This window comes from Schistocerca nitens, chromosome 3, assembly GCF_023898315.1.
Source record: "Schistocerca nitens isolate TAMUIC-IGC-003100 chromosome 3, iqSchNite1.1, whole genome shotgun sequence".
NCBI classification, from domain to species: domain Eukaryota; kingdom Metazoa; phylum Arthropoda; class Insecta; order Orthoptera; family Acrididae; genus Schistocerca; species Schistocerca nitens.
In genome coordinates, this window is record NC_064616.1 from 977996161 (window position 1) to 978020697 (window position 24537).

At 40.9% G+C, this 24537-nt stretch overlaps 1 protein-coding gene across 1 annotated transcript in view; it reads right to left on the reverse strand.

Annotated features, from left to right (window-relative positions):
- Positions 1 to 23607, reverse strand: part of LOC126247995 (homeobox protein engrailed-like ceh-16) — a 194222-nt gene extending 170615 nt beyond the window's left edge. The window contains exon 1 of the mRNA XM_049948576.1: positions 23543 to 23607. The gene's annotated coding sequence lies outside the window, so the exon portion shown is untranslated. The remainder of the gene's footprint in view (positions 1 to 23542) is intronic.
- Between the last annotated feature and the right edge of the window lie 930 nt (positions 23608 to 24537).

Genomic DNA, 24537 nt, shown 5'->3' on the forward strand with positions numbered 1-24537 from the left:
TGATCAAGGGCTGCAGGCGCGGGACAGCAAATTGCTCGACTTTCCTACTGCCTGCCTTCTTCAGCGATCAAGAAATACGCAATGCTGCGCGACAAAAACTGGGAACCGGCCAGCCCGTGCCGCCACATTACGGTTGTTTGTAGAGAAGCACGTCTGATGACAGCGTGCGATGGACGTGGGCGTGCAGAGAAAGACCTCACCACCGAGTTAGTCGTATAGCTGCAGAATGAAGTTGTCCTGTCGAGTGGGGCGTTATATTGTACGCGATATACCGAGGCTAACCAGTGATGCAGAAATCTTATGGACGAAACTACAATAGAACATAGGATTAACTTGATGACAGAGGTATATCTGCTCTTAAATTCATTTTAATTACGGATGTTATTTTGTTTAATATCGGGACGAGATATCAGTTTTTTCAGAAAACCGTATAGATCCTTAGTGAGACTTGTCCCAAAATAAAAGGCCTAATAGTAATATTTAAGGCGCCCGCCCGGTTGGCCGTGCGGTCTATCGCACGACTTTCCGGGCGGGAAGTAGCGCCTGGTCCCCGGCACGAATCCGCCCGGCGTATTTGTGTCGAGGTCCGGTTAACCGGCCAGTCTGTGGATGGTTTTTAGGCGGTTTTCCATCTGCCTCGGCGAATGCGGGCTGGTTCGCCTTATTCCACCTCAGTTACACTATGTCAGCGATTGCTGCGCAAACAAGTTCTCCACGTACGCGTACACCACCATTACTCTACCACGCAAACATAGGGGTTACACTCGTCTGGTGTGAGACGTTCCCTGGGGGTCCACCGGGGGCCGAACCGCACAATAACCCTGGGTTCGGTGTGGGGCGGCGGAGGAGTGAAGTGGACTGCGGTAGTCTTTGTGGGATTGTGGACTACTGTGGCTGCGGCGGGGACGGAGCCTCTCCGTCGTTTCTAGGTCCCCGGTTAACATGCAATACAATATTTCAGGCTGTTGAACTGTCGATTGCCGTCAAAAATTATTACCAGTGGGCATATTTTGTGACTTTGTTAAGGCTTTTGATTGTGTGAACCTTGATTTCCTTACACAAAAGTTTAAACGTTATGGAATAGTGATCTCTGTATTGTCTGCGTGATACCAAGTACTGGGTATCAGTTCTATGTTGATCACATAGCAGTATACACTTAGGATCTGAAGAAATCAGTCATTGTGTACCACAGGGTTCTATTTTGGGCCATCTGATACACATAAAAAGTCTCCCACTTATATTTTCAGAGGAGAAAATGTTGCCTTTTTTTTCAGATTATTCAAGCTTAGGAAGAATATAGCGCCAGTTCTCTTGCTGAAAAGGCAGCTAACGAAACAACTGAAAACATCCACAGATGGTAAAAAGCTAATACATTATCAATAAGATTTGAGAAGAATCAGTACAGACAATTCAGTACTTCTCATAGAAAATCAAAAACTACAAATCGGCTCTATTCAGATAACGAAATACAAGTAACAGAAAGTGTTTTTAAGTGTTCCTTACGACGGATAAATCACAATATTAACTGGAAAGCCCAAACCATACAATTAATGAAACGCCTTAGTTCAGCTACATTTTCAGTACGCAAGGTTGTCACTATAGGTGGTATCAGAATTATGAACCTAGTTTATGCTGTATATTTAGTTCATCTAATGAGTTAAGGAATCGTTTTTTGTTGTATTGAAGATTATATTCCCAACACCTCTTAAAAATAATGTTTTAGATAAGTTTATAAACAATTTCAGCACTGCAATAAAATAGGATTTCAAAATGTTAAATCATTTCATTGTATTGTATTGCACTAAAAATATGCATCACTGATACCCAATCGGGTATCTGAAGGCGTTAATGCGTCACTTCCATGAAATGGGGAGGCGAATATGACACGGATCGAATCTGTCTCGCGGTTTAACCACGAAGTTTGGTGATCCGGCCAACATGGATGGGGTTTTTACGACGTTTCTCACACCCTACTTGGTAAATATCGGGCTGGTATCAAAGTCCCGTCTCAAATACACGTTACGCAAACATTCAGAAAACTGTCACATTTGCACATAGACGCAGACGGATGGGTTACACAGATTCCGCCCTGGGAGATGAATAAGAGACTATTGCCAGAGATTTTTAGTCTCTTAAACCTATGATCATCATCATACATCTGACTGCTTTTCATAACCAGATACCACTCTCCACGGTGTCCGGTCATCCTGATTTAGGTTTTCCGTGATTTCCCTAAATCGCTCCAGGCTCCAGTTCCTTTGAAAGGGCACGGCCGACTTCCTTCCCCGTCCTTCCCTAATCCGATGAGACCGATGACCTCGCTGTCTGGTCTCCTTCCCCAAACAACCCAACCAATCTCCAAGACGTTTACACAGTATGAATGTCATGTAATGTCATCTGAACCAGAGAGTAAAGCATCTTGTTTCTTTTGGTCTATCAGTCACACGTGCGACTTCTGTCAGAAAATACAGAACGTACGTGAAAAGAACAGTTGAGTTGTACACACAAAGGTATCCCTACAGACGGTGTCCAGCAAGACTGACGATTCAGTAAATGTGCAAAAAGTTGTTATAGGAAGGCCACTGGAATACTAAGGAGTAAGCCTACAACAAGCGAAGCGAAAGAAACAGATGTTCTAACAGATGTTGCTCATAATCCACACGTAACTCCAGAGAAATTGCGAGTGGCTCTGGAAAAAAGTCAGTGCAGCTTTGTTCGCATTTTGCGCTCAAACAGCTTCCATCCGTAACGTGTATCACTTCAGCAGCAGATTTATCGGGGGAACTGCAGATGACGCATGGAATTCTGTTGCTCTCTTCTGATGAGATATTAGGAGAATTCCTCGAAGAATTGGCTTTACTGATGAAGTTACCTTTACAAATGATGGATAGCTGAACGTAAGAAATATGCATTATTATTCCTCACTGGTTTGGGTAGACTGAACATCAGAAGACGTAGAGTGTGAACGTTTGGTACAGAGTTACTGGAAATTAAGTGTTTGTTCGCTGCATCATTGAAGAAACCTTAAACGATAATTTATCACCGATTTGCTATCGGTTTTCCCAGGGGAATTTCCACTTGGAATACACAGATGTTTAGGGCACAAGCACGATGAGTGCCCGGCTCACAACACGCATGTGGCTAGGAAGGCGCTCAAACAGCTCTTTCCTGGTAGTTGATACTCGTAGTAGGTGAAAGTTCTCCTGAGTAGACTCCATACGGTGTTTTTCTCTTAATTTTGAAGTCCTTGAACAAGTTCTGACGACCCATTAGGATTTAAAACACTGTATTGTTGCTGCATTTGCAGTAACATCGAAGGAAACTCTTCAGCGTGTCCAGAAGTCCTTGACTGAAAACGTCTATTGCAATAGATGGTAGGCATTTGATGACATAGTCCGCAGCTCGTGGTCGTGCGGTAGCGTTCTCGCTTCACACGCCCGGGTTCACGGGTTCGATTCCCGGCGGGGTCAGGGATTTTCTCAGCCTCGTGATGACTGGGTGTTGTGTGATGTCCTTAGGTTAGTTAGGTTTAAGTAGTTCTAAGTTCTAGGGGACTGATGACCATAGATATTAAGTCCCATGGTGCTCAGAGCCATTTGAACCATTTGATGACATAAATGGAGACCTAAGGAAGTTTTAAAATTTCAAACATGGCTGCACTTCAGCAACTGTGTACGTAGACACTTGATAGCATCGGGTGACAACAGCCAACTTGTTGCAGAATTAAAGGTTTAATAAAATTTTACCACGATTTCGACAAACATAACTTTGTCTTCTTTAGAAGGAAAAGGACTTATTGAACAAATTGTTACAAAGTAGTTTCAAATTTCATACAAAGGAGGAACCAAATTCGATAGCAAAAACTACAAAATTTTTATAGAAAAGCATACTCACACTTAGAACCACATATTGACAACAACATATGGTGGAGTCAAAATGGGTCGTGAATGTGAACTCTAAGTTCTTAGAAGTCAGTTAAATTTACATAAGCAAAATCAACCGATCCGTCCGTTAATTAACCGTATAGGGAGCGCACACCACATATTATCTAGCCGTCTCCATTACAAAATCAAAGACTTTTTCGTATTCGAACATAACTTGTCAGTTAAAACTAGTGCTGACATGATCAACAAAATAAAAATATTAAAATGCGCACCTAAGACTAGGTTGATTTTGTTCGACATAGGACGCTACTATATGAACTTACCAACAAATTTGACTCTCAACATCACTGACCAGAATTTAATGCAGTACGAAAAGGTAACGCAGGTACAAATTGTCGAGCTTATTAACTTATTACAGGTGGTACTTAAATACAATTCATCCACGTTTAATGGTAAATTTTATGTACAATCATATGGCCTAGCAACGGGGAGCCGTCTTGCTGGAATCCTAGCTGACATTTTCGTTAATTCTCTAGAAAACGGTTTCTTTGACTCCAGCTAAGGTAGCAAAGCAAGATACATTTTTATGCTCCTTATGTAGACGACATAATTATTGCTTCTGATGGCAATGACCATGCAGTAGAACTGTTGTTTAACATCATTCACTAAAAAAATTCACTTTACAAAAAAAATCCATCATGGAAAAGCTGAGCTTAGCTTTCTCGAGCTCAAAAAATGGCTCTGAGCACTATGGGACTTAACTGCTGAGGTCATCAGTCCCCTAGAACTTAGAACTATTTAAACCTAACATCACACACATCCATGCCCGAGGCAGGATTCGAACCTGCGACCGTAGCGGTCGCACGGTACCAGGCTGTAGCGCCTAGAACCGCTCGGCCACCATCGGCCGGCTCGAGCTCAAAATATCTATAGCTTAGCAAATAACAATATTAGCGTTAACATGTTCCGTAAGCCAACGTATTCCGATAACATTATCCCTGCTGAATTCTGTCATCCACAAGCTCACAAATTAGTATTTTCCCATTTCTCTATTAATCGTACCATAACAACACCCTTTTCTCTTATTAACCTACAGAATGACATCAATGTGTCAAAATCCATTCATATTAACAACGCATATGGACAAGATTTAGTAGATCATGTACTTATTAAAAAAACCACTAGCAAATTTTCAGATTTACAGGGTAGTACATTCCCTTGCAATAAAGACGAAAATAATAAATTTATTTCCGTCCCCTTTTCGATAATGTCTCCTACAGAATAAAACACTTTTAAGGGAACAGATATAAATGTGATGTAACATTTTTTGCTATTAACAGTTTAAAGACAAATCTTGTGCACAGTATCAATATTGCCGAGGATCCGTTCTCTAATTCGGGCAGGTACAAAATGATTTGGAGTAACTGTCCCAGTTGTTATAGAGGTAGAACAATGGAAATGAGATACAAAAAACTTTTATCGGGAAAGAAAGGTGGTAATGCACACAGTTACGCCTTCGCAGAACATTTACTTACTGCTGAACATTCTCCGGGAGATTTAGAGGATACCACAATTCAAGGCAAAGACGTAAAAGCCAGGAGATTAGATTTGTGGGAAGAACTTGAAATTTTCAAACATTTAGCGAACATTCACGGCAATATTTTAAACGACCAGCTCCACTTTGCAAGTAGACATTTGCTTGAAGGCTTTAAGCCGTTACTTCTGGCCGTGTTAGCCAAGTTTACCGCTCGTTGTTGGCCTCCGAGTGATTTTTGTTTTCCTCAGAATTCTATTTGCAGTTACGATTCCTACATTCAGTTTGTAATTTCACATAGCATTCTTTGTTGCCCATAGGTACTATCTCTGTTTTATTGTTTCATATTTAATGTACCCTCTTGGTACTTCCATCCAATTTTAATTTGTTCAGAATGGATGCTTTATCATTCACGACTACTTTCCCTGGTATGTTAACTCGTGGGTTATGATTACAATCCTTACCTCCCTCCGCGCCTTTTTTTTTGCTAGTGTTTTTATGTGTGACATTCGCTTATTTTCATAAGTATCTTTTCTTTCATTTTAGTTGAGAACTCCTTAATACGGCTCCACGTATTTTTGCATTTTTACACTATGTTAACACGTATTACCATGTGTATTTGTTTTCGACACTGTTACTTGGCATGTTCTCGTATGTATTTACAAGTCCTTCTCGTGCTGCCTTATGTGCGTACTTGTAAACAATTAAGATCGTTTTCCTGAGTCAGCTTACTCTTTGTATATGATCTTAATGTCTCCCTGCCTCCACCCTCCTTCTCCCCTTTTCCAGCCCTTTTTCCTACTTTATTAGCCTTATTCTGTTTTAATCCTAGCTGTTAACCATTTTAGTTGCTGAATCGGGCATTTTGTTTTCAGTGCGGCTATGCGCAGTGAGGCCACCTACCATAGCTTACCTATTGCTAGTGCTGCATATCTTAGTTAGTCGGCGAGTATCACTAGCGTTCTGTGCGCCATGCTGAATGTCTGTTGAATCCATAGTCACGTATGTTTCCTTTTAAACGATTTACGGGAAAGCGCTACTGTACTGGGCTACTACCTTCAATTATACTTTTTAACTGTTGATATTTGTGGCTGACATGCACAGTATACTAGACAAGAGCCTTCTGACTCCAACATATGTTGTTGTCAGTATGTGATTCTACGACTGAGTATGCTCTTCTATAAAAAAATTATTTTGTTTAGTGAATTTGGTTCCTTCTTTATGACATTTGTAACTATCTCCTAATAATTTCTTCAATAGGCCCATTTCCTTCTGAAGGAAACAAATTCATATTTATCGAAGCCATTGTAAAGCGTTAATAAATCTTTAATTCTTCAACAGGTTGCCTGTTATTTTTCAGTCCTATCAAGTTTTGCAGATCTACTTATGGCCACATTCTTTTGCTATTTACTTTTTGTTGCTGTCGCTAATGTAATTACCTTATGTAAGTATGTATCTCAACATTAAACTAGTGATGCGAAATGATTATTTAACGGTTTTTATACCTCAATTTCCTATTTTACTAATCCACTGAATTTTTGACGAGTACCTTCCTTTGAAAGCTCTTGCAGAAACAAGAGCGGAAATGTTAGTGTAGTTTACGGGTGATTCGCCATGAAATGCCACTTACTTTGCCGTCCAGTTAGTGTGCCGGTCCAAGCACGTGTAGCCAAGCGTGATTTGCAGCGGCTTTAAATTAAACTCTGCTCCACTTGTGGATGCAGACTCCCCTAGCTACGTTTTCAGCCTGTAGCGATAGTTCTGTATGTCCCCACGAACTTCCGCGTTTCATATTTAAAACTGATAAGTCCTAAGTCATCCCCCATGAACCATGGACCTTGCCGTTGGTGGGGAGGCTTGCGTGCCTCGGCGATACAGATGGCCGTACCGTAGGTGCAACCACAACGGAGGGGTATCTGTTGAGAGGCCAGACAAACGTGTGGTTCCTGAAGAGGGGCAGCAGCCTTTTCAGTAGCTGCAAGGGCAACAGTCTGGATGATTGACTGATCTGGCCTTGTAACAATAACCAAATCGGCCTTGCTGTGCTGGTACTGCGAACGGCTGAAAGCAAGGGGAAACTACGGCCGTAATTTTTCCCGAGGGCATGCAGCTTTACTGTATGATTAAATGATGATGGCGTCCTCTTGGGTAAAATATTCCGGAGGTAAAATAGTCCCCCATTCGGATCTCCGGCCGGGGACTACTCAAGAGGATGTCGTTATCAGGAGAAAGAAAACTGGCGTTCTACGGATCGGAGCGTGGAACGTCAGATCCCTTAATCGGGCAGGTAGGTTAGAAAATTTGAAAAGGGAAATGGATAGGTTAAAGTTAGATATAGTGGGAATTAATGAAGTTCGGTGGCAGGAAGAACAAGACTTCTGGTCAGGTGACTACAGGGTTATAAACACAAAGTCAAATAGGGGTAATGCAGGAGTAGATTTAATAATGAATAGGAAAATAGCAATGCGGGTAAGCTACTACAAACAGCATAGTGAACGCATTATTGTGGCCAAGATAGATACGAAGCCCACACCCACTACAGTAGTACAAGTTTATATGCCAACTAGCTCGGCAGATGACGAAGAAATAGAAGAAATGATGAAATAAAAGAAATTATTCAGATAGTGAAGGGAGACTAAAATTAAATTTAATAGTCATGGGTGACTGGAATTCGAGTGTAGGAAAAGGGAGAGAAGGAAACGTAGTAGGTGAATATGGATTGGGGCTAAGAAATGAAAGAGGAAGCCGCCTGGTAGAATTTTGCACAGAGCACAACTTAATCATAGCTAACACTTGGTTTAAGAATCATGATAGAAGGTTGTATACATGGAAGAACCATGGAGATACTAAAAGGTATCAGATAGATTATATAATGGTAAGACAGAGATTTAGGAACCAGGTTTTAAATTGTAAGACATTTCCAGGGGAAGATGTGGACTCTGACCACAATCTATTGGTTATGACCTGTAGATTAAAACTGAAGAAACTGCAAAAAGGTGGGAATTTAAGGAGATGGGACCAGGATAAACTGAAAGAACCAGAGGTTGTACAGAGTTTCAGGGAGAGCATAAGGGAACAATTGACAGGAATGGGGGAAAGAAATACAGTAGAAGAAGAATGGGTAGCTTTGAGGGATGAAGTAGTGAAGGCAGCAGAGGATCAAGTAGGTAAAAAGACGAGGGCTAGTAGAAATCCTTGGGCAACAGAAGAAATATTGAATTTAATTGATGAAAGGAGAAAATATAAAGATGCAGTAAATGAAGCAGGCAAAAAGGAATGCAAACGTCTCAAAAATGAGATCGACAGGAAGTGCAAAATGGCTAAGCAGGGATGGCTAGAGGACAAATGTAAGGATGTAGAGGGTTATCTCACTAGGGGTAAGATAGATACTGCCTACAGGAAAATTAAAGAGACCTTTAGAGATAAGAGAACCACTTGTATGAACATAAAGAGCTCAGATGGAAACCCAGTTCTAAGCAAAGAAGGGAAAGCAGAAAGGTGGAAGGTGTATATAGAGGGTTTATACAAGGGCGATGTACAAGAGGACAATGTTATGGAAATGGAAGAGGATGTAGATGAAGATGAAATGGGAGAAACGATACTGCGTGAAGAGTGTGACAGAGCACTGAAAGACCTGAGTCGAAACGAGGCCCCCGGAGTAGACAACATTCCATCAGAACTACTGACGGCCTTGGGAGAGCCACTCCTGACAAAACTCTGCCATCTGGTGAGCAAGATGTATGAAACAGGCGAAATACCCTCAGACTTCAAGAAGAATATAATAATTCCAATCCCAAAGAAAGCAGGTGTTGACAGATTTGAAAATTACCGAACAATCAGTTTAATAAGCCACAGCTGCAAAATACTAACACGAATTCTTTACAGACGAATGGAAAAACTAGTAGAAGCCGACCTCGGGGAAGATCAGTTTGGATTCCGTAGAAATACTGGAACACGTGAGGCAATAGTGACCTTACGACTTATTTTAGAAGAAAGATTAAGGAAAGGCAAACCTACGTTTCTAGCATTTGTAGACTTAGAGAAAGCTTTTGACAATGTTGACTGGAATACTCTCTTTCAAATTCTAAAGGTGGCAGGGGTAAAATACAGGGAGCGAAAGGCTATTTACAATTTGTACAGAAACCAGATGGCAGTTATAAGAGTCGAGGGACATGAAAGGGAAGCAGTGGTTGGGAAGGGAGTAAGACTGGGTTGTAGCCTCTCCCCGATGTTATTCAATCTGTATATTGAGCAAGCAGTAAAGGAAACAAAACAAAAATTCGGAGTAGGTATTAAAATCCATGGAGACGAAATAAAAACTTTGAGGTTCGCCGATGACATTGTAATTCTGTCAGAGACAGCAAAGGACTTGGAAGAGCAGTTGAACGGAATGGATGGTGTCTTGAAGGGAGGATATAAGATGAGCATCAGTAAAAACAAAACGAGGATAATGGAATGTAGTCGAATTAAGTCGGGTGATGTTGTGGGTATTAGATTAGGAAATGAGACACTTAAAGTAGTAAAGGAGTTTTGCTATTTGGGGAGAAAAATAACTGATGATGGTCGAAGTAGAGAGGATATAAAATGTAGACTGGCAATGGCAAGGAAAGCGTTTCTCAAGAAGAGAAATTTGTTAATATCGAGTATAGATTTAAGTGTCAGGAAGTCATTTCTGAAAGTATTTGTATGGAGTGTAGCCATGTATGGAAGTGAAACATGGACGATAAATAGTTTGGACAAGAAGAGAATAGAAGCTTTCGAAATGTGGTGCTACAGAAGAATGCTGAAGATTAGATGGGTAGATCACATAACTAATGAGGAGGTACTGAATAGGATTGGGGAGAAGAGGAGTTTGTGGCACAACTTGACCAGAAGAAGGGATCGGTTGGTAGGACATGTTCTGAGGCATCAAGGGATCACCAATTTAGTATTGGAGGGCAGCGTGGAGGGTAAAAATCGTAGGGGGAGACCAAGAGATGAATACACTAAGCAGATTCAGAAGGATGTAGGTTGCAGTAGGTACTGGGAGATGAAGAAGCTTGCACAGGATAGAGTAGCATGGAGAGCTGCATCAAACCAGTCTCAGGACTGAAGACCACAGCAACAACAACAAGTCCTAAGTTCTAAATATTGTAATGTCTTTGAAACTACAAACTGGATTTTGAAGAGCTGCGACCATAGCAGCAGAAATTACTATAGCTAGTTACATTTAAAAAGCGAAACTGATACCGTCATCTCTATAATTAATTAATAAATGAAAAGAGACTGCAATTAGTGAGGACTTTTTCACAATTCGTTTAGAAGAAAACAGAATCATATCTTAAACCGTTCGGGAAATATCTCAGGTGAAAAGCAGATCTGAAGCACCCTGTCTATAAAGGGTGGTCAGAAATAGTCTGAAAAGTTTCCGAGTTAATTAGCATTGAAGTTAGCGAATCAGGCCGTTGCGCGTGAAGTCGAGCAGACCGCCAGATACAGTTAGCGTCAGTTGTTCTCATAGCGTAGATGATAGCGAACGAATCTGGTCAACCTTTAGCTCGGGTTCGATCCTTACTACCGCCACATATCCAATTTTTGTATCGATCTCTTGTCCAATTTTAGGAAACGAAACGAAGAACACATTTGGCGACACTGTCTCTGGCGGCCCGCTTGAATTTTCACGATTCTGAGCCTGATTGACTAACTTCAATGCTAAATAACTCGTAACCGGTGAACATGTCCAGAATCACGTTAGCCTGTTTATGCACTGAGGTGTACATAACTGTCTGAAGCGTTGTAGGCTTACGGTGAAGAAGTTCTAATATATTATTCCAGGTAGCTACTTATATATTTGACTGCGGATAGTCACAAATTATAGCGTGTTAAGCTTCTGGTGCCAACTGAATAGCCGTTCTAAATAGACAGCACTTAATCAACGTACAAATCGCAAGAACAAACAAATTGCTAGGGGGAAACTAGTCTGTGCAGCAAAATCCGGCCGTTGTGTGTTTGTTACAAGACAATCCCCAGAGCTAAGAAGACTGCGTTAAACTCTCGCGATGAGATCGCAACTACGTGAGAATAACACCTTGAATTTCGGCGTCACTACTATCAAGGAAAGGAAAACAATGCAGGGATACTACAACATCTGGCACAAACGGTATCAAGTTAGGTTGTCATAGGCTTCAGCGTCCAAGAGGGTATCGGGACGACTTTTAAAGTAAGTTGCAAACTTACTCGATCACTATACCAAGCAGACGCTCATCCGTAAGTATAAACCATGTTTATCTCAGCACCATGTCAATGTCTTTCCTTTTCTTTTAGCAAGACGCTACACTGGTTTTGTTATTCTGGGAAGTACGTCCAAATAGCTATTAAGAATAAATTCTCACTGATGTAGAAGTTTACAGTTTCAAACAATTCCTAACAGCAATTTCCTGTTTATGATCTTAACAGAGCGCGCAACCAGCCTATTTCACCTAGCTGCTTCAATGGTAGAATTAAGTAAGTTTAATGTTTTGTACGAGCGCTTTCTGTGGCAAAGATTCAAACAGATTTCACTAAAACGTATGCTTGTTTATAGATTGTGTTATAGAGGTATAACTGAGTTAAACAACTGAAAAAATTTGGACCACCGAATACAAACAACAGAAGTAAAGAGGAATCAAAATGGTAGTGAAGACCGAATCAGCTACTAGACGCAGCATTACAATATTTCTTAATGTTCACAAATATTTTCAGAATAAGTAAGAAAAGGTATTGCTGCCACGGCAGAAACGGAAAACGTTTCCGTTGCTACATAAAACTTAGTAACACTTTATTTTTGTACAAGGTGGACCACAATAATAATTTGATTTCAGTAGTAGTAGTAGTTTTAGTATATTGTTTCCAAGCAACGCACAACTTTAGACTATTAACCGACAGTGGCTGGCAATTAAGTTATTTCTTTGCGCCTTTTATGTAAACTGCAGCGTCTGGCTTTGAAGTGGAAAGAGTCAGTTTCGGACTGCAATGCGCTTTCTGAGTGAAAAATATGGCAACACGCTGAGCATTTATGTCATTGTCCTTTAATTTAAACCTTTACATAGCGCTAATTTTTTTATGTACATTCATTTATTCTCTCTCTCTCTCTCTCTCTCTCTCTCTCATCCCCCCACCCTTACACACACACACACACACACACACACACACACACACACACACACACACACACACACACACACATTATAGCATTCTTCATAAACTGTGCAATAGAGCAAATAGAACTGTCAAACAGATATTATTTCAGCTTTTGTTCAAAATTAGCTTTATAATCTATTAGATTCTTCACATCACGGAGTTTAGTGGTCAAAGATTTTTATGGCTGAATATCTTTCCGCGCCACATTAAAACTGAATGAAAGATATTGTAGCTCATTGTTCCTAACAGTATTATATTTATGAACGTTTCTGTTTTCGAACTGCAATTTTTTGTTAACAGACATAGGGCAGTACAAGTATGTGAACTTGTTAGTACGCCTAACTGTTTAAAGAACTGTCTACCGGAAGTTCGAGAGTGGGCACAATATATTATCATTACTGCAACGGGCAACGAACTCTTTCTTTCTCAAACTCGAGTTGCCCTGGAAAGTGACGCCATTAGCCATTAGTGAATGAAATCAAGAAAAGTAAGTCAAGTTTTTGACATTTTCATCTCCTAAGTCTGCTGGTCTCCGAAACATGAAATGTGGGCTGATGGGACGCTTTGGACTTGTACCATGATATTTTTTGTTCAGGCTGTTATCGATATAAACACCTGAAAATCTATAACATTCCGTTTCATTTATTGATATTCTCTAGTGCTTTATTTCCAACAGTGCAGCCATTTTTAAAAAATAACGAACATTATGTACTGCATTGTACCTAAAATCAGTGGCAGTGCGTTTGTTTGTAGTTTCTCCATTAGACCTCATTATAACATTTGTATCCTCAGCAAGGAGAAATATTTGTGCTTGTTGAATATGCGGCAGCAGAGTTATGTTTGTGGTAGCAGAGCTACCCTACCTTACTCACGGTAAGTTGGCTTGCAGCGTGTGGACGTAAATGTAGCAAAAAAATTAAAAGACGATAACTAATTAATAAATATGCCTAGATATGATATTGTTACTACAAGAATGCAAAATTACAATTTCGTATACAACGAATCTAAGGACGATAATTTTTGAGGAACCGGGTGTCAGCGTCAGATGGAAAGTGATAACTCTTTCGTTGTTCGGTAGGATGCTTACTAACTATTCGGCTGTGGAAACTGGCCAGGAGAGAAATCGCGTGACACGAAGTAATGGCGGCTGTTCCAAACTAATAGTATTTTGAAATACTAAATCTACGTTAGTTTCGAGAAACTTCTGCAAGATTTTTTGATAGAAAGCGCAACACGCCTCTAATTTCAAGTTCAATTAGTGCAATAAAAATTAAACTTTAGTTTTGGTGTGATAGTGCAATTCATTTACAGCTGGTAGAGTCATCGTTATTATTTACAAGTTTTTGGGTTTGCAGCCGAGTTGTCATTTTTGTACACGACTTTTCGGCCCTTTCGCCGATTGTATTTTTCAGGTGTAAAGTTCAGACTTGGTTCCTCGCTGTTTGGACTACGTCGGAATGAAAACTACCCACGATGTCCGATTTCTGGAGCCACATTTCATGGGGCGATACACAAAATTAGTGGAGTTGCGAATATGCAGAATTGTGTGTGATCTGAGGTTTCCCCGGCGCACGGAAATTTTGAAAATTTGTAGGGTATTCAGCCGCGTGGCGTCGCCCAACAGGCGCGATATTTCGGCAAGCCGACGTCTTGCCATCTTCAGGCGTTCCTGGGGTCTACAGGCTTGCCGAAATATCGAACCTGTTGGACGAAGTCATCCGGCTCAATACCCAAGAAATCTTCAAGATGCAGAATTGTGTTAAACAAATACTTGCATCAATATATCTGTTATTAGAAGAGTTAAGAATATTAACCGTAAACAATATTACGTGCCACTTTTCCGGAAAACTCGTTTGGAGACGAAAGAATGGCATTGTCGGCTGAAGAACTCCGAGTGTTTGTTCAGTCACCTTGTCAGAAAATCATGTCATAAGTTTATCTGTTGAGTGCAAGTGACTAATTACTGTGAGTATGGTGAGGCGGCGTTTGCGTTGTTTGGTGATGAGGCAAGGGAGAGATGGACAGACTCAAAATCCGCATCTGTCAGAGATCACCGTCAACACTATCACAGGCTCTCAGTTCGTTGATAGCTTTGGGATTCACCTAGGACAATAACAAAGTAACTCATCAGGTTCTTTATTCCAACACATTTCCTCCTCTTTTGAACCAAAAACTGGTGGTGAAAATATCTTCCACAGCCAGCATTCGAATCGACCACCTAGCCTCGCCCTAGCCCCTCAGTGCAAAAAAGATTCAAAACTGGTTAAAAAGAATAGAGAAACTATAACATGGTGATTTTAAGGCTTCAGGTGTTTTACATGGTCTACCGCGCTAAAGTAAAACCACATAATGTTCATACAACCGTGTAGAAAGGTCAGAAAAGTTGTTCTTCGGGATGTTGTTCAAGTCGGGCGTCACGTTGTCTTGAATGCTGATCGTGTCATCAAAGCGTTGACCCCACATGTGAATTTCGGCACTTCGTCGTTTTGTGGTAGGTTCGTATTGATAACATTAAGTGTCGTCACCTGTGTGTATTTCGTTGCTTACAGTTGGTAGCTCAAGCTGGCACCGTAGTTAATGCGCTGACGTCTCACATTCGCCAGGAATAACAGTAGTGTCGGAACTTTTTGGACGGTCTGTACATATACGTCGGCTGAGGCCGTGAAGACAGGGAATCAAAATATATATCCAGAACGAGTAATTATATCAAGGTGAGGTTTTCTCTAAGCTATAATGAATAATCTGGCGAATTTTGATGTACGCAAATAATTTTTAACGTTAATAGCTACCGAATTATGACACCGACTTTTCTTTTTCAAACATAATATTTTTACTTTTTCCATGATGCTGGAAAGAACCTTCGAGGAGGGCTTCTACGACATAACATGTATGAAAGCTGATCAACTAATAACAAAATAACAGCACTGTGAATTGTAAACCACTGACCTGCTCTCAGGAGAAGAGGTCTGTTTACTGTACTAAATTTAAGCTGACACTTAAGTAAGGTACTATCATTTTTTGTGATTGTCATATCAAGCTCTCAGAATATTGATATTGAGCACTGATGCATGCCATAAATCCACTCCTGATAGATAATACTCAGACGGTACTGCATGTTGAATTTCATTTCGACTTGTCGCAGCACAGGACTATGTTAAACAGTGTTTCACATCTTTGGAAGTCGTCGGTGTTCTTTTAACTTTGCTCACAGACAGAACCCCAGAGGTATTTAAGGCTGATGAGAGTGCAGGACGATTTGTGTTTCCCGGACGACTGATCCAATCATCTCCAAATGTTCTGTCACGGTTTGTTATCTGTGCAGAATGGGACATCCGACCTGCTGACACCACGTGAATTGCCTTATGTCCAGCGAGATGTCTTCCGATAATTAGGTACTGTAGATACTTGTGGCTGTTTAGAGCCCCACCAGTGTAATAAAGACTAGTGATACGATTCTTGTAAAGCCCGCACCACAGGCTGACAGACCGAGGTCGTTTCTCATCCACTTCTCTTAGCCAGCGTGGATTTGCGACTGACTAGTGCTTGTTGTGTAGATCGACATGTTTTGTAAACGATGCTTCAGCCGTTAGCAAAATCTTGCTTCGAAAGGCAGCACCACTTTACAGATTTAGTAGACACCACTTGGAGCACTGCAAATTCACACGATACTGCTTTTGCTGACTCTTTCCAATTCTGCTTCCTCAACTGTAATACCAGCTAGAGATAATGGGTAATTATAAAAGAAGTCAAACCGATAAATTAAAAATGAAAGCTGCAGCATTGCAAACAATAAATCAGAGATACCCTGAAGATTAGTGACTCCACATCTACAGAGATGGTTCATTAATGGAAGAAGAAGGAAATGTTGGCGTAGGAATGTACAGCAAAATTTTCCCTTTTTCCCATACTTTAGGAGCATACCACTCAAATTTTCAAGGTGAAATTAACTGCAGCAAGTCAGCTAAACAACTGTTTACACACATACGACATAGCAGTTACATTCTGCTAGCCTAGAGCAGCAATAGGGGCAGTTGTCAACACGTAAGATCCAAAAATCGTTCAGTTAAAAAAATGGTTCAAATGGCTCTGAGCACTATGGGACTTAACATCTGAGGTCATTAGTCCCCTAGAACTTAGAACTACTTAAACCTAACTAACCTAAGGACATCACACACATCCATGCCCGAGGCAGGATTCGAACCTGCGACCGTAGCAGTCGCGCGGTTCCGGACTGAAGCGCCTAGAGCCGCTCGGTCACCGCGGCCGGGGTTCAGTTAAAGAAATCCAAGAAGTACTTAAATGACTACAACGGAGCAATAAGAAAACTGCGATTCAGTGGATACCATCTCATTGTGGCTTAGACGGTAATGAAGAAGAAGATTTTCTAGCCAAAAAAGACACAAAAATTAAACACATTGGAAAAATTAACATACCGTATTTTGCAATGAAACGCATTATTAACAACACATTTAAAGAAGAATTAAAACACTTCAATAATATTTGGTGTGATGAAAATATTTGTAAAAAGCTCATGGAAGACTCTGCAGTATCTGATGGACCAAGAAGGCAAGTAGTAGCCATATTCCGCTTGACATGACTGTCTGGCCGCCCATCAGCATCAGATACCCATTCTGCCGTCCCCAGAACGTGTTGTGTCACAAGATTACTTCGATCATGAACAAAGAACATTTAAAAGAGTATATACAATTAAGAGAGTAATGCATATTTATCAACATTGTAGTGGGAAGCAAGAAGACGAATGACAATAAGTGCAGAACACGAAAATAACAATAATAATAATAATAGTAATAATAATAATAATAATAACTTTGGTTGATCCCACTCGGGCATTCATGTTGCCTCGTAGTGGCATTTGCATTGTATGCACTGTTCAAATGTCAATTGTGCTAGTCTCATCTCTTGTCATTCTTTACAGTTTGTGTATTTTATTCCTCTCTCTTACAGTTTCTTGAAATTTTTGATAATGTTTACAAAGACAGATCGTGATGCATTGGCATGTTCAGGACACCTTTCACCAAACAACTAACAAAAACCACACTAATTTTTTACTTCCGGAGCTCGTGGTCTCGCGGTCGCGTTCTCGCTTCCCGGGCACGAGGTCCCAGGTTCGATTCACGGCGGGGTCAGGAATTTTCACCTGCCTCTAGATGACAGGGTGTTTGTGTTGTCACTTCATCCTCATTCATAAAAGTGGCAGAGTGGACTGAGCAAAGGTTGCGAATTTGTACGGGCGCTGATATCCAGTCAGTTGAGCGCCCCACAGACCAAACATCATCATGTCTTTCTAGACTGTCGTGTACATTGTGTAAATCTGAATGGCTGGAGTTGGAAGTTTTCTAATAGCAACAACGGAGCACGGACTGTACGGCTTCATGCACACACACACACACACACACACACACACACACAGTTTTACCAGTGAAGAAAATTAAAAGAGGAGGCCTACAAGGAAACATCGACGACACTCGTAGACACGAAACGCCTTATAACATAGGCCTGTTCTGCGATAAATCCTGATGACATTCGACGTACCCGCAGTGTAAGTCCGAAATCGCTTTTAGCATGTATTAATGAAAATCAACATTTTGACCACTTGATATGACAGTCATAATGATAATGAAGACACGGACCATACCTGTCCTGTGGTACTGTGATCTTGTTACTATTTTATCAAAATCCTCAATTGTTATGTCGCTGAACGTATCTTCGAAGGCTCTTTTCAATGTTAATAAAATTAGATAGTCCCATTAAAACTGGTGACATAAATCGGCAATTATAAACGTCCAAAATTACTTGCGTATAGTTCGTGTATTTTATGGACACGAGTGGTCCTAACACACTTTCTAGGGACACACCCAAAACTCTCTTTCTTTGTGAAGTAAATTTGTGATCCAGGATATAAGATCTATATGACTAAGCTGTAATCCACACTTACGTGCTTGAAAGAAGGCTCATCGAGCTACCATCAAACTATTTCTCTACAGTACCACTCTCGAACAGCGCACGGAAAAATCGAACACTTAAATGTTTGAGTGCGAGCTCTGATCTCTCTTATTTTATTGCGATGATCATTTCTCCTCGTGAAGGTAGGTTCAACAAGATATTTTCAGATTCGGAGGAGGAAGTTTGTCAGTGGAATATCGTGAATAGATCTCACAGCAATGAAAGACGTCTTTGTTTTAATGATTGCCGCCCATACTCACGTATCTAATCCGTGACATTCTTCCCCCTATTTCACGATAGTAAAAAACGAGCTCCGTCAACAAGTCAAGCATTCTACCTCGACGGTATTAAAAAACTAGTCTCTCGCTGGGAGAAATGCGTTCGTCACCAGTGCGACTATGTTGAGAAATAAATATGTAGACATCAAGAGTATGTAGAATGTCAAAAACGTTTGTTTTACTTAAAAAGCTGTAAGAATTTTACCAAAAAAATTATTCGCTGATTGCGAATAGTTTGACATTAGCTGATTTAGCGACACATGGAAGCACGTGCCGGACCGGGACTGTATCCAGGATTTCCCGCTGAACAGCTTCGGCCATCCGTGCACGCTCCCGAGACCGAGTCAAAGTTCCATACGCCACCTTGTCTACATCCCCTAATGCGCGCCCGAAATAAGGAGAGTGAGATAAAAACATGTTAAACGTTATTATTATCATCGTCGTTTTGCCCATCTAGGGAATTCATGACAAAGACTTGCATGCATGTCAGAGACATTACTTTCCATCACGTACTCATCCAATGCCACAGTAAGAACGCTATTGAAAAGGCAGATGGATTTCACTATAGGGTTTTCCTTTATTGTACAGTCTGTTTTGTCAAGATTAGCTACTAATCTACTACGGTTACCATGAAACGTGCAATGTCATTTGCCCATTATGGGACCGTAGGTGATAACTTTTCCGAGAATAGTTCATGACCTGCAAAAGATGAAGGAAGCCTACGGATTTCTATGCTCCGAACTTCTGTTTCCATAAAAAATTCCACGTTGGCACTCAAAGGATCTTGTTTCCAGTTTGTCGGCCTAGCTACTGTAAGTTTGCAGTTGAGCCTGTTGCGGCAACGAGACTCCGTTGCGGGTATTTAAGCACCATCATGTAAGCAAGGGATAAGTGTGTCATTCGTGTCTTTCCGACGTGCGTACGGTTGATGCAGAAACCTGAACTTTCACGACGCTATTACCTTGCGTCCAAACAGAACCAACGTGCTGTTATTCTTTTCTCGGCAGCCGAAGTACAGACACCGGTACACATCCATCAGAGAATGAAGAATGTGTATAGGGCAGCAGGCTTGTCCAAATGTCGGTAAAAACTGCGACAAGGGGGTGCTGCTGCACGTCCCCGTCTCGCAAATATCGTAATGCCGAAGTAGCGCCAACTCAAATAAGAGAGACTCCAGCGCCCGCCCTATAGTCCTGATCTACCCCCATGCGATTATCACGCCTTCGGTCCCTTAAGGGGGGGTAGGACGTCAAACGGGCCGACTTGGAGCAGGAGAGGCACCACAGGATCTCGCGGTTCTAGGCGCTCAGTCCGGAACCGCGCGACTGCTACGGTCGCAGGTTCGAATCCTGCCTCTGGCATGGATGTGTGTGATGTCCTTAGGTTAGTTAGGTTTAAGTAGTTCTACGTTCTAGGGGACTGATAACCACAGATGTTAAGTCCCATAGTGCTCAGAGCCCTTTTGAGCACAACAGGACATTTTAATTTCCACTGTCTATACTTTCACAAATAAAGTCATAAATCTTTAACAGCATGACCAGGAAGGATTCAGGATTCATACTCATAGCAGTGGAAGCTCCAAAACGTAACAAAAAACTTTTTTTTACATGTGAAATTTCATCATTTTTTCACTTACTACTGGCTGCATTTGTTGGTATAGGTACACTTCTCTACCTAAATAAGAGAGATTCTTCGATGACTTTTACACAGCATACAAACCATAGTTACAGGTGTATGAAACTCTAGAAGTTATTTAATTCATGAAAAAATGAATGAACTGTTACATTTTAAACTTTATGTTTAGAAAAAAATTCAAGTTTTATAGTTAATTTCTCAATTTTTTCCACAGTTTTTAATAGATTTGGAAAATTCTAGAGTTTCATACACCTGTAACTACTGTTTGTATACTATGAAAAATTCATCGAAGAATCTCTCTTACTTAGGAAGGAAAGTGTACCTATAGCAACAAATGCAGCCAGTAATAAGTGAAAAAATGATGAAATTTCACATGTAAAAAAAGGTATTTTGCTACGTTTTTGAACTTCCAATGCGATGAGTGTGAGTCCTCAATCTTTCCTGGTCATGGTGACAAAGTTTTATGAATATATTTGTAAAAGTATAGACAGTAGAACTTAAAATGTCCTGTGGTGACTCTCCTGCTCCAAGTCGGCCAGTTTGACGTCCTAACCCCCTTAAAGGCCTTGATGAGTGGATGTGCAGGAGGGTGTGTCGGCGGGATGATTGCTCACGGCGATTTTGCCTGATTGTTATATCGATTGTGGAATGTACGGCCTTCGATCGGAAGCTTTCTGATCGCTCCTTATAATATCTGAGAACAGAGGTTTACGTAATGGCCATGTGATACACAGAGTAGACGACCATCTGTTTTGGAAGATGACAGCTTAATTTTTTGCAGATTTTTGTCGGACTAACGTATGGCGGACGGCGATCGTTAAACACACTAAGCGCGAGTTACATTTGCGTACGAATTGCTTCTAACGTTTTTTTTATTGTCTCTATTGAAGTGTCTCAGTAAGTTCTTTGCATTCACACTATTATCTGCAAGTGTACTACGAAACGGAAAAATGACGTATAGCAGTTTGTAGTTCTAGGCCAGAACTTACATCTACGCAAGCCAATGTACAGTAAATGGCGGAAGATACATCTTACCAATATTACTGATTTTCATTCCCAGTAGATTAGCCTGTTGAACGAGGGAAAAACGACTGTCTCAGTACGCACCCTAATCTCTCTCGTCTTATTCTCATCTTCCCGATGCGAGATATACCATAGAGGCAGCAGAATGTTCGCGTAGTCTTCTCCGTAGTGTTCTCTAAATGTATCCAACACGGTTTAGTGAGAACTCGTCGTTTTTACAGGTATTCCCTTTTAAGGTCCCCGAACATTTCTGCTGCGATCCTAGCAGCACGCCAATGAATTGCTTCCTAGTCTTGTCATGCCTCTTGACGGACTTCAGGCAATGGTGCAATCCCAATTGCAGATTGCCTATTTAACGGCTTTCAGGGGAAACAAAAATTTAATTTTCTGTATTTCCTATAGGGTAGTTATTGACCGAATTTAAAAATTTAAAATAATCTCATAATCCACTCGCTAACATGTAAAACTTTACCTTAAAAGTTCAGTATGGTAAGAGACGTATTACTGTTAGAAACTGTGTAAACGTTTTGAGGCAGCGTAAAATAAATAAATAATAATATATACATATTCCTTACTATAATTCGCTGTTCTGCAGTAAAACCTCTGCATCAGGGGTGACATCTTAAGTTGTTACTCCTTTATTACTGAATATTCGCAACACATTTTGCAGACAATATCTACGTATTCCACTGAATGTAACTGAAAAACTATATTATTGTACGACACGTAGTTCAGGACATACGATGTCACATAGACTGCGTAAAAACTAACTTTTGCTTAAAACTAAGCGCAAATTACTCAGATTATACTCATCCACTATTTGATAGTGGAGCACTTAGTGATATCCAACAAACTTTAAACATAATTTCAAGCCTTTTCTAAACTTTTATCGCTTACATACTTAACGTAAAATGTTTAATATTTTAACTCATTTGTAAAGTAAACTGACGTTCGAAACTGTTTTATACGTGAATATTCTATTTTTTAAGGAATTCTAAGTTTATTGGTGCTCTAGAACTGGTTACACTAGCGTCTTTTACGTTATTTCATTTACAGATGCATTGCATTTTGCCAGATCCCCTGTAACACATTTAAGCTATTCATTCGCTTTACCAATACTAATTTTATGTGATTGTCCCATTTAATATTGATACTTATACAATGTGATGTGCTCAAGTTGTTCACTAATCTTTTAGTCAGATAGTACTGGGTTCTCTCTGTTTCAGGACAGGAAGGTCAACACTAGTCGCAATATTATCTGTGTTTTATTGCACATTTAAATTGCAGCTAACAGTAGTCATGTAGACTCAGCATAGTTATAACGACACATATTACAATATAACATTGGCATCTACCAGTATCAGTCAAACCCCAAGGAACAAAACAGCGTGTCTTTTCTCTTTATTATAGGTGTTATCATTTTACATTTCCTTGCGACACTTTCTCTCATACTATAGCACTGTCAACGAACAATTTTATAGTGCTGTTGATCCTATCTGAGAAATGGGTTATGTACTCGTATATTGAGATAATAATAACTGCTTAAGGCACACACGTTGTTACTTTCGTTTCAGTTTATCATTCACCGTCCAGTACAACATACAGGGTTCTTGTTGTAAAATATTCATGGAGCGAATCACATGGTAACGAAGATATTCCATATGATCGTATCCTGGTTGATAGCAGACGATATAGGCTATGTGTCGAATGGCTTTCGGAAATCTAGGAAGACGGAATCTAGCTGCGCACCTGCCTCTACGTTCTGTAAGTTATCATGTGTTTCACACGAGTAGTTTTTCATGAATCTGTGTTGATTCTTTGAGGCAAGCATTGTTTCGGCATGGAACGTCATGATGTTTGAGCTTAGACTGTACTGGTTGGTGCAGCAACGGAATCTAACGATATTAACAGGTAGCGCACTTACAATTGCATTTACACTGACGTATACGGGATATACCTGTACATTTACGTGACACATTCCTGCGTATCCTGACATATAACGAGCTGACTAGTCGCTTTCCATTGGAAGAGACGGTTAGTAAAGTAGAACTGCGAAAGCTACGTACGTGGTACTGAGCGCATGTAGTGGCGACGAACAGCAGCGAACTGGCGCGTGAAGCCGCACGGCGTGGCGCCTTGCACCTAGAGGGAGGGGCAGCTGCAGGGCGTGTCATCCAATGGCGCTTGCGGTGGGCGTGGCCTAGCACTTTGTCACCACCCACTGCGCGTCAGCCGGTGGTAGGGTGGGGGCAACACATGGTATCCCCACGAGGCTCGGGGCGCCGCTGTCACAGCACAATTTCCACCAGATCTCTTCTCCTACGAAGCCGCCATCAACCGCTTCCGGCGGAATTTAAAGCGGGTGATGGTGAGGGGTCAATGAGCGCATCGTTTCTCAGAAACGGGAGTCGGCAAAAATAAGTGACAAACATGCGACGCCGGATTTCCTTGACACCTTCGTCGGCTACGTAGCCCATAGTCCCCCCCTTCCCCTCCCCCCCTCAAACTAGTCTTCTCCCAAATTCGGCACCAGATGCTATTAACTGCTCTAATTGCTCAACCACAACACACTTTCATTGTATGTTATTTCGTTCCAAAAATGATCGAAAATAGAAACTTCGCTAGACACCGAACTAGGGGGTGTTGAAAAGCTTCCAGCTTTTTATGGAAAGAACAGCCTCTGCTTTGACAGTACTTATTTATTCAGCCCCCGCTCCCCCCTACCCCTCCTCCCCGATTTTTTTGGATTCATATTCTTGTTAAAATTTTTCAAGTCCATTGAAATAGAAATGGATGGTCAAACCTGCTGTCAGCGGCATGTTTCTCTTCTTCGGCATCACCAAAATGACGACTTTTCATGTTAGGAAAAAGCTGGTAGTCCGAAAGCGGCAGGGCAGATGATAAGGAGGATAGAATCGTAGGATCTCCAATTTGGCAGCAACAACACCTGTCGGCAGCTGAGGTTGTCAGTTAGTCATCATTTATTCCAGGGAAAAGCTGCAAGGTCGTCAACAGTTATTGTTCTTTCGAGAACAAGTTACTGTTTTCGTATGAATCTGGG